At 37.6% G+C, this 18,066-nt stretch overlaps 1 protein-coding gene across 3 annotated transcripts in view; it reads left to right on the forward strand.

Annotated features, from left to right (window-relative positions):
- MAN1A2 (mannosidase alpha class 1A member 2) overlaps positions 1-18,066 on the forward strand; it is a 170,874-nt gene that overhangs the window by 1,991 nt on the left and 150,817 nt on the right. The gene's annotated exons all lie outside the window — the stretch shown is intronic.

The following is an 18,066-nucleotide window of genomic DNA, read 5'->3' on the forward strand; positions in this document are numbered from 1 at the left end:
TAAACCTTTCTCCTTTTTTCTCTATTTCTTAAAATAATTTTTGAGCATGTAAAAAAATCATATGTTTTAGTTCTGTTCTCAACTGATGCTGTAAGTTTTCATCATGCACGAGGTTTTTGAAAAAGCTTGTGTTCAAATGTTATCCTAAGTTAAATACTTTAGAAAAATGCACTGTTGTAATGAGAGCTGGTTTTTCCTTTTTCTCAGTCTAGTTAATTTGTTCTTTGCTTGCTGTTTCTTTGACTTTGGGCTGAACCTTATGGAGTAATTACTTCTAAAATTGTTTCATATCATTCGTCTGTAACCAAATTAATTTGAAATTTTTGCCATCATTTTCAACTTCTGTACTCTTTTCATTTGTTTCTTTTATTTTGCCCTTTGCTCTTTGTGACTTCAAGAAAAATCTGATATAATCTGTGAAATAACGTTGCTGAAAAATTAACACTGAAAGTACTGTTTTCCTTGAAAACCTTATTTCCCATGTTATTTATAATGATAAGTATTTTTTTTTACAAAAAGATGTTAAGACTGACTTCAGAGCTCTGAAGTCATGAATTAACTTTATTTAACTCTTATAAGTTGTCTGTCATATACTTAACAATTTACTTTATATTTTGTGTGGTCTAAAGGTTAAAAAATATGGCACTTTCTAGTTTAGAAACATTCACATAGAAAAATTCTTTGTTAAGTGGAATTTAAATTTCAAATTTGAATGAAAATACAGATATGTCCATTTTTTTCACATTTAAAAAAATCTGCTTAAATCTCTTAAAACAAGAATTCTAAAATTTATATAGCCCTTGAATACATATGCTTCTGTTTCGCTGTACAAGACTGTTGGATACTGTTGGATCCCGGAGTTTGGAGTGAGAGATTGGTCATTGAGTTTTCTTAACAAGGGATGGTGAGTGAGCCAAATTCTGGGTTTTGGGTAGTAAGAGTCTGGATACATGTGAGAACTTACTCAAATCTATTTGGTTCCTGAGTTTTGGAAGGCAAGAATTCAGATAGAGTTCAGGTATTGAGGGATCCCTGTATTAACTTTGTGTATATTTTATGTGGTTATGTCAGTTTATTTTTTTTAAACATCTTCATTGGAGTATAATTGTTTTACAATGGTGTGTTAGTTTCTGCTGTATAAAAAAGTGAATCAGCTATACATATACGTAGAACCCCATATCTCCTCCCTCTTGCGTCTCCCTCCCTCCCTCCCTATCCCACCCCTCTAGGTGGACATGAAGCACCAAGCTGATCTCCCTGTGCTATGTGGCTGCTTCCCACTAGCTATCTGTTTTACATTTGGTAGCGTATATATGTCCATGCCACTCTTTCACTTCGTCCCAGCTTACCTTTCTCCCTCCCATGTCCTCAAGTCCATTCTCTTATGTCTGCGTCTTTATTCCTGTACTGCTCCTAGGTTCTTCTGAACCATTTTTTTTTTTTAGATGCTATATATATGTGTTAGCATACAGTATTTGTTTTTCTTTTTCTGATTCACTTCACTCTGTACGACAGTCTCTAGGTCCATCCATCTTACTACAAATAACTCAGCTTCGTTTCTTTTTATGGCTGAGTAATATTCCATTGTACGTATGTGCCACATCTTCTTTATCCATTCATCTGTCGATGGACACTTAGGTTGCTTCCATGTCCTGGCTATTGTAAATAGAGCTGCAATGAACACTGTGGTACATGACTCTTTGAATTATGGTTTTCTCAGGGTATACACCCAGTAGTGGGATTGCTGGGTCGTATGGTAGTTCTATTTTTAGTTTTTTAAGGAACCTCCATACTGTTTTCCATAGTGGCTGTATCAATTTACATTCCCACCAACAGTGCAAGAGGGTTCTCCTTTCTCCACATCATCTCCAGCATTTACTGTTTGTAGATTTTTTGATGATGGCCATTCTGACCGGTGTGAGGTGATACCTTACTGTAGTTTTGATTTGCATTTCTCTAATGATTAGTGATACATCCTTCTCTAATGATTAGTTAAACATCCTTTCATGTGTTTGTTGGCAATCTGTATGTCTTCTTTGGAGAAATGTCTGTTTAGGTCTTCTGCCACTTTTGGATTGGGTTGTTTGTTTTTTGATATTGAGCTGCATGAACTGCTTGTATATTTTGGAGATGAATCCTTTGTCAGTTGCTTCGTTTGCAAATATTTCCTCCCATTCTGAGGTTGTCTTTTGGTCTTGTTTATGGTTTCCTTGGCTGTGCAAAAGCTTTGAAGTTTCATTAGGTCCCATTTGTTTATTTTTGTTTTTATTTCCGTTTCTCCAGGAGGTGGGTCAAAAAGGATCTTGCTGTGATTTATGTCAAAGAGTGTTCTTTCTATGTTTTCCTCTAAGAGTTTTATAGTGTATGGCCTTACATTTAGGTCATTAATCCATTATGAGTTTATTTTTATGTATGGTGTTCGGGAGTTTTCTAACTTCATTCTTTTACATGTAGCTGTCCAGTTTTCCCAGCACCACTTATCGAAGAGGCCGTCTTTTCTCCATTGTATATTCTTGCCTCCTTTATCAAAGATAAGGTGACCACAGGTGCGTGGGTTTATCTCTGGGCTTTCTATCCTGTTCCATTGATCTATATTTCTGTTTTTGTGCCAGGACCATACTGTCTTGATTACTGTAGCTTTGTAGTACAGTTTGAAGTTGGGGAGCCTGATTCCACCAGCTCTGTTTTACTTTCTCAAGATTGCTTTGGCTATTCGGGGTCTTTTGTGTTTCTATACAAATTGTGAAATTTTTTTGTTCTGCTTCTGTGAAAAATGCCATTGGTAGTTTGATAGGGATTGCATTGAATGTGTAGATTGCTTTGGGTAGTATAGTCATTTTCACAATGTTGAGTCTTCCAATACAAGAACATGGTATATCTCTCCATCTGTTTGTATCATCTTTAATTTCTTTCATCAGTGTCTTATAGTTTTCTGCATACAGGTCTTTTGTCTCCTTAGGTAGGTTTATTCCTAGGTATTTTATTCTTTTTGTTGCAATGGTAAATGGGAGTATTTCCTTAATTTCTCTTTCAAATTTTTCATCATTAGTGTATAGGAATGCAAGAAATTTCTGTGCATTAATTTTATATCCTGCTACATTACCAAATTTATTGATTAGCTCTAGTAGTTTTCTGGTAGCATCTTTAGGATTCTCTATAGTATCATGTCATCTGCAAACTGTGACAGTTTTACTTCTTTTCCAAATTGGATTCCTTTTATATGTTTTTCTTCTCTGATTGCTTTGGCTAAAACTTCCAAGACTGTGTTGAATAATAGTGGTGAGCATGGGCAACCTTGTCTTGTTCCTGATCTTATTGGAAATGGTTTCAGTTTTTCACCATTGAGAATGATGTTGGCTGTGGGTTTGTCGTATATGGCCTTTATTATGTTGAGGTAAGTTCCCTCTATACCTACTTTCTGGAGGGTTTTTATCATAAGTGGGTGTTGAATTTTGTCAGAAGCTTTTTCTGCATTTATTGAGATGGTCATTTGGTTTTTCTTCTTCAGTTTGTTAATATGGTGTATCACATTGATTGATTTGCATGTATTGAAGAATCCTTGCATTCCTGGATGATGATCATGGTGTATGATCCTTTTAATGTGCTGTTGGATTCTGTTTGCTAGTGTTTTGTTGAGGATTTTTGCGTCTATGTTCATCAGTGATGTTGGCCTGTAGTTTTTTCTTTTTTTGTGACATCTTTGTCTGGTTTTGATATCAGGGTGATGGTGGCCTCGTAGAATGAGTTTGGGAGTGTTTCTCCCTCTGCTGTATTTTGGAAGAGTTGAGAAGGATGGGTGTTAGCTCTTCTCTAAATGTTTGATAAAGTTTGCCTGTGAATCCATCTGGTCCTGGGCTTTTGTTCGTTGGAAGATTTTTAATCACAGTTTCAATTGCAGTGCTTGTGATTGGTCTGTTTATATTTTCTGTTTCTTCCTGGTTCAGTCTCAGAAGGTTGTGCTTTTCTAAGAATTTGTCCATTTCTTCCAGGTTGTCCATTTTATTCACATATAGTTGCTTGCAGTAATCTCTCATGATCCTTTATATTTCTGTGGTGTCAGTTGTTACTTCTCCTTTTTCATTTCTAATTCTGTTGATTTGAGTCTTCTCATTTTTTTTCTTGATGATTCTGGCTAATGGTTTATCAATTTTGTTTATCTTCTCAAAGAACCAGCTTTTAGTTTTATTCATCTTTGCTGTCGTTTCCTTCATTTCCTTTTCATTTATTTCTGATCTGATCTTTATGATTTCTTTCCTTCTGCTAACTTTGAGGTTTTTTTGTTCTTCTTTCTCTAATTGCTTTAGGTGTAAGGTTAGGTTATCTGAGATGTTTCTTGTTTCTTGAGGTAGGATTGTATTGCTATAAACTTCCTTCTTAGAACTGCTTTTGCTGCATCCCATAGGTTTTGGGTCGTCATGTTTTCATTGTCATTTGTTTCTAGGTATTTTTTTATTTCCTCTTAGATTTCTTTGGTGATCTCTTGGTTATTTAGTAGTGTATTGTTTAACCTCCCTGTGTTTGTATTTTTTACAGATTTTTTCTTGTAATTGATATCTAGTGTCATAGGACTGTGGTCAGAAAAGATACTTCATACAATTTCAATTTTCTTAAATTTACCAAGGCTTGATTTGTGTCCCAAGGTATGATCTATCCTGGGGAATGTTCCATGAGCACTTGAGAAAAATGTGTGTTCTGTTGTTTTTGGCTGGAATGTCCTATAAATATCAATTAAGTCCATTTTGTTTAATGTATCATTTAAAGCTTGTGTTTCTTATTTATTTTCATTTTGGATGATCTGCCCATTGGTGAAAATGGGGTGTTAAAGTCCCCTACTATGATTGTGTTACTGTCGATTTCCCCTTTCATGGCTGTTAGCATTTGCCTTATGTATTGAGGTGCTCCTATGTTGGGTGCATAAATATTTACAATTGTTGTATCTTCTTCTTGGATTGATCCCTTGATCATTATGTAGTGTCTTTTTTTGTCTCTTGTAATTGTTTTTATTTTAAAGTCTATTTTGTCAGATATGAGAATTGCTACGCCAGCTTTCTTTTGGTTTCCATTTGCATGGAATATCTTTTCCCATCCCCTCACTTTCAGTCTGCATGTGTCCCTAGGTCTGAAGTGGCTCTCTTGTAGACAGCATATATATGGGTCTTGTTTTTGTATGCATTCAGCCAGTCTGTGTATTTTGGTGGGAGCATTTAATCCATTTACATTTAAGGTAGTTATCAATATGTGTGTTCCTAGTACCATTTTCTTAATTGGTTTGGGTTTGTTATTGCAGGTCTTTTCCTCCTCTTGTGTTTCCTGCCTAGAGAAGTTCCTTTAGCATTTGTTGTAAAGCTGGTTTGGTGGTGCTGAATTCTGTTAGCTTTCGCTTGTCTGTAAAGGTTTTAGTTTCTCCATCAAATCTGAATGAGATCCTTGCTGGGTAGAGTAATCTTGGTTGTAGGTTTTTTCCCTTTCATCCCTTTAAATATATCCTGCCACTCCCTTCTGGCTTGCGGAGTTTCTCCTGAAAGATCAGCTGTTAACCTTATGGGGATTCCCTTGTATGTTATTTGTTGCTTTTCCCTTGCTGCTTTTAATATGTTTTCTTTGAATTTAGTTTTTGATAGTTTGATTAATATGTGTCTTGACGTGTTTCTCCTTGGATTTATCCTGTATGGGACTCTCTGCGCTTCCTGGACTTGATTGACTATTTCCCTTCCCATTTTAGGGATGTTTTCAACTACAAACTCTTCAAATATTTTCTCAGTTCTTTTCTTTTTCTCTTCTTTTTCTGAGACCCTATAATTCGTATGTTGGTGCGTGTAATGTTGTCCCAGAGGTCTCTGAGACTGTCCTTAGTTCTTTTCATTCTGTTTTTTTCATTCTGCTCTGTGGTAGTTATTTCCACTATTTTACCTTCCAGATCACTTATCCTTTCTTCTGCCTCAGTTATTCTCGATTGATTTCTATTTTTTATTTATTTATTTATTTTTTTGCTGTACGCGGGTCTCTCACTGTTGCGGCCCCTCCCGTTGCGGAGCACAGGCCCTGGACGCGCATGCTCAGCGGCCATGGCTCGTGGGCCCAGCCGCTCCACGGCATGTGGGATCTTCCCGGACTGGGGCATGAACCCGTGTCCCCTGCATTGGCAGGCGGACTCTCAACCTCTGCGCCACCAGGGAAGCCCTCAATTGATTTCTTCTAGAGAATTTTTAGTTTCATTCATTGTGCTGTTCATCATTGTTTGTGTGCTCTTTAGTTCTTCTAGGTCCTTGTTAAACGTTTCTTGTATTTTCTCTGTTCTATTTCCAAGATTTTGGATCATCTTTACTATCATTACTCTGAATTCTTTTTCAGGTAGACTGCCTGTTTCTTCTTCATTTGTTTGGTCTGTTGGGTTTTTACCTTGCTCTTTTCATCCGCTGCATATTTCTGTGTCTTTTCCTTTTGCTTAACTTACTGTGTTTGGGGTGTCCTTTTTTCAGGCAGCAGGTTCGTAGTTCCCGTTGTTTTTGCTGTCTGCCCCCAGTGGGTAAGGTTGGTTCAGTGGGTTGTGTAGGCTTCCTGGTGGAGGGGACTGGTGCCTGTGTTCTGGTGGATGAGGCTGGATCTTGTCTTTGTGGTGGGCAGGACCACGTCCAGTGGTGTGTTTTGGGGTGTCTGTGAACTTACTACGGTTTTAGGCAGCGTCTGTGCTAATGGGTGGGATTGTGTTCCTGTCTTGCTAATTGTTTGGCATAGGGGGTCCAGCATTGTAGCTTGCTGGTCGTTGAGTAGAGCTGTGTCAGCATTGAGATAGAGATCTCTGGTAGAGGTTTCGCCATTTGATACTCTGTGGGGCTGGGAGGTCTCTGGTGGACCGGTGTCCTGAACTTGGGTCTCCCACCTCAGAGGCTCAGGCCTGACACCTGGCCGGAGCAGCAAGACCCTGTCAGCCACACAGCTCAGAAGAAAGGGGAGGGAAAAAATTAAATTAAAAAAAATTAATAAAGTTATTAAAATAAAAAATATTGTTTAAAATAAAACAGTAATAAAAAAAAGAAGAGAGCAACCAAAGCAAAAAATGAAACCACCAATGTTAGCAAGCACTAAAAACTGTACTAAAAAAAAGAAAAAATAATAAAGGAGAGAGTCCTAGAACACATGGTAAAAGCAAAGCTATACAGACAGAATCACACGAAGAAGCATACACATACACATTCACAAAAAGAGATAAAGGATAAAAATATATATAAAAAAGAAAAAGAGAGCAACCAAATCAATAAACAAATCTACCAATGATAATAAGCTCTAAGTACTAAACTAAGATAAATGTAAAGCCAGAAACAAATTAGTTGTCAAAAGCAAACCCGAAGTCTACAGTTGCTCCCAAAGTCCACCTTCTCTTCTCAATTTGGGTTGATTCGTTGTCTATTCAGGTATTCCACAGATGCAGGGTACATCAAGTTGATTGTGGAGATTTAATCCGCTGCTCCTGAGGCTGCTGGGAGAAATTTCCATTTCTCTTCTTTGTTTGCACGGCTCCTGGGGTTCAGCTTTGGATATGGCCCCACCTCTGCATGTAGTTCACCTGAGGGCGTCTGTTCCCACCCAGACAGGATGGGGTTAAAGTAGCAGCTGATTAGGGGGCTCTGGCTCAGTCAGGCGGGGGTGGGGGGGTGGGGGGGTGGGGGGAGGGGTACAGCTGGCGGCGCCAGAGGCTGGCGTGACCTTGCAACAGCCTGAGGCGTGCCGTGTGTTCTCCCGGGGAAGTTGTCCCTGCATCACGGGACCCTGGCAGTGGCGGGCTGCACAGGCTCCCCGGAGGGGATGTGTGGATAGTGACCTGTGCCTGTACACAGGCTTCTTGGTGGCTGCAGCAGCAGCGTTAGTGTTTCATGCCTGTCTCTGGGGTCCGCGCTGATAGTTGTGGCTCGCGCCTGTCTCTGGAACTCGTTTAGGCGGTGCTCTGAATCCCCTCTCCTCGCGCATCCCAAAACGATGGTTTCTTGCTTCTTAGGCAGGTCCGGACTTTTTCCCAGACTCCGTCCAGGCTAGCTGTGGTGCACTAGCCCTCTTCAGGCTGTGTTCACAACGCCAACCTCAGTCCTCTCCCTGGGACCTGACCTCCGAATCCCGAGCCTCAGCCCCCAGCCCTCACCCGCCCCAGCGGGTGAGCAGACAAGCCTCTCAGGCTGGTGAGCCCTGGTTGGCATTGATCCTGTGTGCGGGAATCTCTCCGCTTTGCTCTCTGCACCCCTGTTGCTGCACTCTTCTCCGTGGTTCTGAAGGCCCCCCCCCTCCCCCGCCCACCTCCCGTCTTTGCTAGTGAAGGGGCTTCCTAGTGTGTGGAAACTTTCTCCTTCACAGCTGCCTCCCAGAGGTGCAGGTCCCTATTCTTTTGCCTCTGTTTTTCCTTTTTTCTTTTGCCCTATCCAGGTACGTGGGGAGTTTCTTGCCTTTTGGGAGTTCTGAGGTCTTTTTCCAGCACTCAGTAGGTGTTCTATAGGAGTTGTTCCACATGTAGATGTATTTTTGATATATTTGTGGGGAGGAAGGTGATCTTCAAGTCTTACTTCTCCGCCATCTTGAAGGTCCCCCCCTCAGTTTATTTTTATATCGACTATCACCGTATCTGAAAACACAGTCTGTAGTTATAAGAACTCTTCTAATTTGATCAATGAAATACATTTCAAATTAGAGATCATTCCAATAATAAGACTACAATGTAAAAACATTAATATATAAACATTAACATATTTAAAAATAATTCGGAAAGATAGCATTTTAACAGATATAGTTGGTACTAAGGTCATGCTTATTTTGGATGTGGGTCAAAGAACCATCTTTCTTAATTTGGAAAATAAAACTTGATGATTTAATTTTATATGTGTGGAGAGGAGTGCAGGTTAGTGGGATGAGGAACCTTACTTTAACGGAGAAGTAATGAAAAATAAATCATGGCCATTATTTCTTACTTACACTATTTAACAGATACTTGTTGAATTGGCTTTTCTTAATTAGTGTAGTTAGGTGCTTAAGCTTTGGAGTCAGACTGCGTGGTTTCGTACCCTAGTTTGTCACTGATTAGATGTGTGATATTGAGCAAATTTTTAAACTCTGTGCATAAGTTGCTTCCTTTGGATGATAGTGGCATCACTTTATAGATTGTTATATTGAATGAGATAGTACACGTGAAGTGCTCAACATAGCTCTTAGCATTTAGTAAATGCTCAATAAATATTAGTAGTTATTATCATTAATTATAGTTTTAATTGAATATTTTAATTCTGAGTCTACTTACTTTAAAATATTGTACATGTTCCTGAAAAGTTGGGTAGAGATTAATTAATATTTTAAAAGTACACCAGACCCTTATTGTCTAAAGGAATATTTTATAACCAAACTGTTTAGCAACAAATGTGTATTGCATGTCTGCTGTGTATCAGGCCCAATTTTTATGGAGCTTCGCATCTTGGGGGAGGGGTGAGAGGGGATGACAGGCATTAAATAAACAAATTTATTTTTTAGGTGTGATGAGTGTTATGAAGGTGTACCCAGTGTTATCAGAGTACATAATGATGTGTTTTAGCCTGTGGAGTGGGGGTCGCGGGGACAGGCAGTGGGAGTAGGGAAGGCTTCTTGAGGAAACAACTGCTGAGAAGCTTACAAGTAGGAGATTGCTAGGTCAGGTAGAGTTGTGGGAAAAAAAGTGGTCAAAGCAGAGGACACAACATGTGTGAGAGCCCTAAGTAGTACTGTTGTTGAACCCAAGTTATGTGCCTGATGCGCAGTGAGGCCAAACAAACCAAAACGTCAGAGTTTGGAGTGGAGAAAGGTTTATTGCAGGGGCCAATCAAGGAGAATCGTGACTCATGCTCAAAAGACCCGAGCTCCCTAAAGATTTTGGGGGAAGAGTTTTTATAGGCAAAATTTCAGGGGAGAGCTGCAGGGTGTGTGACCTACTTCTGACTGGTTGGTGGTGAGGTAACAGCGTGGTATTCTAGGAATTTCAATCATCAGCCTTCTGGTTCCAACTAGTCAGAGGTCCACATGCTTGTGCTCAGCCTGAAAATACCACCCTCCACCTGGATGGGGGCCCTAGTTTCTGTAGAAGAACTCAGAGATATGTATGAGATTGTTATGCACAGCCCTGAGGAAGAACTGGGCCCCTGCCCCCTCACTGCACTATCGTTTCTTTCTGCTGTTCCCTCATTCCCCTAATTAGTAACTGAATCTGCCCTGTGGAACTTAGGAAAGGTCTTGGAGGTGGAAAGCCTTTTTCCTACAAACAAGAAACCAGAAGCAGAAAGGGTTTTGTGCCCTGGAGGCCCCCACGGGGTCCTGCTCGGTTTCAGTATCATTGAGGATCTGAGAAATATTCAGATTCAGTATGGCTGGTACAGAGATTAGTGGGGTGCGGTTAGGTGAAGAGACTAGATGACAGGTCAGATTTGGCCTCCTTATTGATTGGAAAGTTTGGATGAGTTGCCAGCATTGATATATCAGGAGAATTTCACACAAAAGTCTGGATTTCTGGCTTCTCTTGAAAAATGAGAGGATATAACAACATCCAAGTCTGTATTTTCAGATGGCAACGCTCAGCTGGATCCAGGCAGCTGCTACTCCCTCTAGTGGGGCATGGACTCTTCATTTTATGCCACTCAATTAAGTGGCCCGATAAGTAAATTTAATGAATCAATGTTTAACCTGGTTGTTGTTGAGTTTGGAATCCCTAGGCAGGATCCTGGAGAGTTTTTAGTCAAGTATTTTGATCTTTATGTTAAGTACTATGGGAAGTCATTGAAGAGTTTTCATTAAAGCAAGGGAATGTCATAATCATTTAATATTTTTTAAAAGTTTAAATAATTACTTTGGTTGCAGTGTAAACAGTGGATTGGAGAGGAACAGGAGGAAATGTAGTGCAATCAGTTAGGAGAGCCTAGGTCACAGAGGATACTGGCTTAGACCAGAGTGATGAAAGTGGAGAAGGAGAGAAATTAGTGGAGAAAAGTAGTTGATTCAAGAGATGTTAAACTATTAAGTTTCACAGAAGTTGGTGGTTGATTGAATATGGGGGCTGAGGTAGGAGGAGGAGGTAGTCCAGGATAACTCCCAGTTTCTGGCTGACATGATTATGGATTACTAAGAAATATACACTGTATTTTTTAAAAAAATATTTATTTTATTTATTTATTTACCTTATTTTTTTTGGCTGCGTTTCTTCGTTGCAGCACATGGGATCTTTTTGTTGAGGCACGTGGGATCTTTTCGTTATGGCTCGCGGTCTGCTCGGGTTTCTCTCTAGTTGTGACATGTGGGTTTTCTCTCACTAGTTGCGACGCGCAGGCTCCAGACTGTGGGCTCTGTAGTTTGCGGCATGTGGGCTGTCTCGTTGAGGCGCGCGAGCCAACAGTTGTAGCACACAGGCTTAGTTGCCCCATGGCATGTGGGATCTTAGTTCCCCAACCAGGGCTCGAACCCATGTCCCCTGCATTGGCAGGCGGATTGTTTACCACTGGACCATCAGGAAAGTCCCAGAAATATCCGCTATATTTAAATAATACTTTAATTTATGTAATTGTTACTACATGAATTTGAGATAAAGTATTTTCATGAGAAAACCTGTATGTTTCCTTCTGTTAAGTGGTTCATAAATAATCCAGAGTTTTCAAACAATATATATCTTCCAGATGATGACATAAAATGTATAGTTTGATGTTCATGACAGTCATGTTTATTAGCATCTGTGATTTTGAAGTAACCAAAACAGGTATTGGTTATAGTATACATGAATATTGTTATAAATATACAATGATACACATAAAGTATCATGTTCATAATTTGTGTACATAATAGACTTATCTAATAAGAATTTTATTTTTTTCTTCCTGAAACAGGCCTGATAGTAACCCTTTATTCACAATAGTTTTATACATATATATATAAAATACATGCATACAATATATTGTCAGCGTGTTATTTACATTTTCCTATTTCTGTGCTTACATTTAGTTTTCATTTATTACATTCATTTTATTTAAACCTTTCTAATTTGTAAAATGTAACTATTATACAAAAATACATAAAAGAATAATCCACACTATAATAGATAGTATTTATATATAAATACTCATGCAACCACCTCCCAGATTGAGAAAACAAACATTGTCAGCACCCCAAAAGCCTCCAGATCATCACTTCCCAAACCAACCCTCCTCAGTATTTCCTGACCCCATTCGTGTGTTTGACTTTTATGGTAATTACAACCATGTGTTTCCCTACCGTTTTACCACTAGGTAAACATCACTAAACAATATAGTTAAGATTTTCCTGTTTTAACTTTTACATAAGTATATAAATGATGTATGTACTGTGTCTTGCCTTTTTTTGTGTGAAGGGGCTCAATATTATCTTGCTAAGATTCCATCATGTTGAAGTTTGTGGTGGTAGTTTATTTTCATCACTATGTAGCATTCTATTATATGAAAATATTACAGTTTACTTAATTCAATCTCTTATTAATGGCCATTTGTGTTATTTTAAGTTGAGGATAATATAAACAATGTTTGTTTTATAATAAGAATTTCATTAATTTTCACTTCGAAATTGACATTTGTTTTATATATTGGCATTATGTAAATGGGCTTTGTGGTTTTGTTTTGTTTTTAAAATATTTAGTTGAACTGCCAATAAGTTTCTTCCTCCAGTCAGGATTTTGCAAGTATGAATTGAATACTTGCGGGTTGGGTGTATGTTAACTTCTGATAGTTTCCTCAGACGTAAAGAGCAAAGGCTTTGGAGTTAGAAGGACTTAAAGTTGCATCTTGGTTCTACTAACTAGCTGTGTGACATTTTACTAGACATAATCACTCTAAACCTGTGCTGGATATATGGTAGTCACTAATGTCATATGGCTTTTGAACTTGACACCAGATTGTAGCATGCTTTGGTGAGAGTTTCTCAAGTTTTTCATGTCATGATTTGTATTTTTTGCTTGATTCATTTTTGCTTTCTGTTGCAAGAGTAGAGATTTTGTATCTCACTATTGTGATTTTAGCTTTCTTATCATCTTTCCTCATTTCATCTCTCTTCCATGCCTCCCCCACCCCCACCCCCACCCCCACCCTCATCCTGTTCTTTACTCAGGGCTTACTGCTCCTGTTTTAGGGAGGTCACACATTTTATCCTCTAAGTCTGTGGGGCTTTCCTTTGTTCTACTTGCATATTGATCTACTTGCATATTGAGTGAATACCCTTTTCAACTCCATAGTTGGAGTACAAATTGATTTGTATAGCTCTCAGTCTGTTTTCCTCTGTTCTAATATCTTTAAGTCGTTTCAACTGTGGCGCTAGATTTCACAGTTCCAAGTACAATTGGCATCATGGACAACTACTGAGATTCTTCTTGTTCTGCTTCATACCACTTAGAATACAGTTTTTCATTCTACTTCCCCCATCCTCCAGGAGTTGTTCTCTGACATAGCCTAGCTAATTAAATAATAAGGAAAGAATTGGGAAGAGACTGTGGGGAAAGGAAAGTTGGACAGTGCTCTGACTATATAAAGGTTTCTGTCCCATTTTATCATTGGGTCTCTGAGATAAGTTACAGTTGGGGTTGTGTAGTAGTTTGGATATTTTTTGTTTCATGAGTTAAATATGGTTATAAGTTACTGAAGAATTCTTCCAGATTCTGACATGATGGCTCTTATTTCTTTGATAGTCTGAGTTTTTATTATTTTCTGCATGTTTCATAAGTATTAATAGTAATTTGGTAGAAGCTGTGTTTTGGGTCTGCTCATCAGATGAAATTTTGTATACCCTTATTTAAAGTCTAATTTTGATCCTAAGCAAAGTGATAGTGACTTTGCTTTTATTAGTTCAGCATTATAAAATCACTGTTATAAAATCAGTATGTTTTTCATTCTTCTCAGAAATGAATAAAGTATTAGTATGGTGTGGTTAAATTGCAGAATGCCAAGGTATGTCCTGATTTTCATGTTGGTCAGGAAGTGTTGGACATTGCAGGAGATGACATACTGTTCAGTGCCCCAGAAGTTGAATGCTAATAGGTAAACATTATTTATTGGATGAAGTTAAATGTTTTAAGGAAATAAAATTTGTTCAAACATATTGATAGTTTATTTGCTTTAAAGCTATAATAGCCTTTCCAAAATTTCTCTTGGGTTTCATAGCAAGTGTTCTAGGGCTGTGAAATGTTTATTTTTATTTATTAATATTTCTTTTGATTTTTCTTCTTATTAAAGTATGAAACATACAATCTCAGAATATTCCTTCTATATTACTAACGTAGACTTATGTAGATTATGAAGCCTCTGTAATATGTAGTCTAAGATTAGGTTTCATTTTTTAATCATCATTTAGTGTTATAAATCTGTGCTTGAATTACCTTGACTTGCTTTTAATCTTATTTAATAATAGTGTTCTTTGATCTACAGCAGTCTTGTTAATATTAATTTACCCATTAACAGCTGAGATTGCCCACATCCACAGATAGATTTATTCCTTACTTTCCCTGCCTTTACGTAATCTTTTTCCCATGTACTTTTATCTTTCTCATGTATTGTCTGTGACTGCATATTTATAATCATCTGCTTACTTATCTGTTGTTCCCAGTAGAACATGGGCTCTTTGAGGACAAATGACTGTTCTTTTAATTATTTTTGTATTTCCAATGCTTGAGGTACATTTGACCCTTAATGAAAGTATATATTTTTTTATTTTAAATTGAAGTATAGTTATTTATAGTGTTGTGTTAGTTTCTGGTATACAGCAAAGTGATTCAGTTATATATACATATGTTCTTCATCTAATTTTCTGTTGTGGTTTATTGCAGGATATTGAATATAGGTCCCTGTGTTATACAGTAGGACTGTGTTGCTTATCTATTTTACATATAGTAGTTTGTATCTGCTAATCTCAAACTCCTTATTTACCCCTCCCTCACCCCCTTTCCACTTTGGTAACCATGTTTATTTTCTATGTCTGTGAATATGTCTCTGTTTCGTAAATAAGTTCATTTGTGTTGTATTTTAGGTTCCACATATAAGTGGCATCATACGATATTTGTCTTTCTCTTTCTGACTTTATTTGGTATGATAATCTCTAGGTTCATCCATGTTGCTGCAAATGGCATTATTTCACTATTTTTATGGTTGAGTAAATACTCCATTGTGTAAATATACCACACCTTCTTTATCCATTCATCTTTTGATGGACATTTATGTTGTTTCCATGTCTTGGCTATTGTAAATAGTGCTGCCATGAGTATGGGGGTGCATGTATCTTTTCAAATTAGAGTTTTGTCTGGGTCTATTGCCAGGAGTGGGATTGCTGAATCATATGGCAGCTCTGTTTTTAAGCTCTATTTTTAAGGAACCTCCATACTGTTTTTCATAGTGGCTGCACCAATTTATATTCCCACCAGCAGGGTAGGAGGGTTCCGTTTTCTCCACACCCTCTCCAGCCTTTGTTATTTGTAGACCTTTTAATGATGGCCATTCTGACCAGTATGAGGTGGTACCTCATTGTAGTTTTGATTTACATTTCTCTAATAATTAGTGATATTGAGCATTTTTTCATATGCCTGTTGGCCATTTGTATGTCTTCTTTGGAGAAATGTCTGTTTAGGTAATCTGCCCATTTTTTGATTGGGTTCTTTGTTTTTTTTTTTACTGAGTTGTATGAGCTGTTTGTATATTTTGGAAATTAAGCCCTTGTCAGTCGCATCATATGCAGATATTTTCTCCTAGTCCGTACGTTGTCTTTTGTTTTGTTGGAGGTTTCCTTGGTTGTGCAAAAGCTTATAAGTTTGATTGGGTCCCATTTGTTTATTTTTGGTTTTATTTCTGTTCCTTGGGAGACTGCCTTAAGAAAACATTGGTACGATTTATGTCAGAGAATGTTTTGCCTGTGTTCTCTTGTAGGAGTTTTATGGAGTCATGTTTTATATTTGTCTTTAAGCCATTTTGAGTTTATTTTTGTGTATGGTGTGAGGGTGTGTTCTAACATTGATTGGCATGCGGCTGTCCAGCTTTCCCAACACTACTTGCTGAAGAGGCTGTCTTCTCCATTGTATATTCTTGCCTCCTTTGTTGCAAATTAATTGACCGTAGGTGTGTGGGTTTATTTCTGGGCTTTCTATTCTGTACCATTGATCCATATGTCTGTTTTTGTGCCAATACCATGTTGTTTTGTTTTGTTTTTCCTTTTTGACCATGCTGCATGGCTTGTGTATTTCCCCAACCAGGAATTGAACCTGGGCCCTGGCAGTGAAAGCATCAAGTCCTAACCGCTGGACCACCAGGGAGTTCCCAATACCATGCTATTTTGATTGCTGTAGCTTTGTAGTATTGTCTGAAGTTTGGGAGGGTTATGCCTCCAGCTTTGTTATTTTTCCTGCAGGATTGCTTTGGCAATTCTGGGTCTTTTATGGTTCCATATAGATTTTAGAATTATTTGTTCTAGTTCTGTGAAAAATATCATGGGTAATTTGACAGGGATCATATTAACTCTGTAGATTGCTTTAGGTAGTATGGCCATTTTAACAGTATTAATTCTTCTAATCCAAAAGCATGGGGTATTTTTCCGTTTCTTTGAATCATCTTCAGTCTCCTTTATCAATGTTTTATAATTCTCAGCATGTAAGTCTCTCATCTCCTTGGTCAGGTTTATTCCTAAGTATTGTTTTTTTGATGCGATTTTAAAAGGGGTTGGATTTTTAACTTTCCCTTTATGATATTTCATTGTGAGCATAAATGCAACCAATTTCTGTATGTTAATCTTGTATCCTGCTCCCTTGCTGAATTTGTTTATCAGTTCTAGTAGATTTTTGTGGAGTCTTTAGGATTTTCTATATATAGTAGCATGTCATCTGCATATAATGTCAATTTTATCTCTTCTCTTCCAATTTGGATACCCTTTATTTCTTTTTACTGTCTGATTGCTGTGGCTAGGATTTCTAATACTATGTTGAATATAAGTGGTGAACACGGGCATTCTTGTCTTATTCTGGATTTTAGCAGGAAGACTTTCAGCTTTTCACCATTGAGTATTATGTTAACTGTAGGTTTGTCATAAATAGCTTTTATTATGTTGAGATATGTTCCCTCTCTACTCACTTTGGTAAGAGCTTTTATCATGATTGGATGTTGAATTTTATTAAATGCTTTTTCTGTGTGTATTGAGATGATCATGTGATTTTTGTCTTTTGTTGATGTGGTGTATCACATTGATTGATTTGCATATGTTGAACCATCCGTGTGAGTCTGGGATGAATCCAGCTTGATTGTGGTGTATGATCTTTCTCATGTCTTGTTGGATTTGGTTTGCTAATATTTTGTGGAGAATTTTTGCATCTCTATTCATCAGAGATATTGGCCTTTAGTTTTCTTTTTTTGTATTGTCTTTGTCTGGTTTAGGTATCAGCGTGATGGTGGCTTCATAGAATGACTTTGGGAGTGTTCCCTCCTCTTCAGTCTTTTGGAAGAGTTTAAGAAGGATCAGTATAAGTTCTTCTTTGTATGTTTGGTAGAATTCCCCATTGAAGCCATCTGGAAAAGTGTATATCTTGAATAAACGATGTCCATGGCAAGGTGACAAATTCCGCAAGAGAAGATATAAACAAAATGCTAGGAGGGATTGAGAGATAAGATGTAGGACGAATGATGTCTTAAAGTGTGAAGGATACAGTCTTTAATAAAGGCTCTTTATTAAAAATAATTTTAAAAACTCAGGAATTATTCATATTTGCCCTTTCTAGAAAAAACTTTTTCATACACATGTATCTAAGGTATTTTACATGTCCTCACATTGAATTTTTCCTTCTTTAGGAAAAAAAATAACAGTAGAGAGTATGTGATGAGTGTTTTCACATGTTTAACCTTTAGTCTTTACATCAGACCTGTAAGTTAGGTATTACTAATCTTATTTTTACAAATATGAACACTTTAAAATCTAGATCATGCCATAGTTGGAAAGTGGGCACCACAGAAGCTAAGCATCTACTTAAAATCTGTAGTATGTGGTAAACATTAATTTAATTGATTAACTGGGCAAATGTTATGTTTACAT

The sequence above is a fragment of the Pseudorca crassidens genome, chromosome 2, assembly GCF_039906515.1.
Source record: "Pseudorca crassidens isolate mPseCra1 chromosome 2, mPseCra1.hap1, whole genome shotgun sequence".
Lineage (NCBI taxonomy): Eukaryota > Metazoa > Chordata > Mammalia > Artiodactyla > Delphinidae > Pseudorca > Pseudorca crassidens.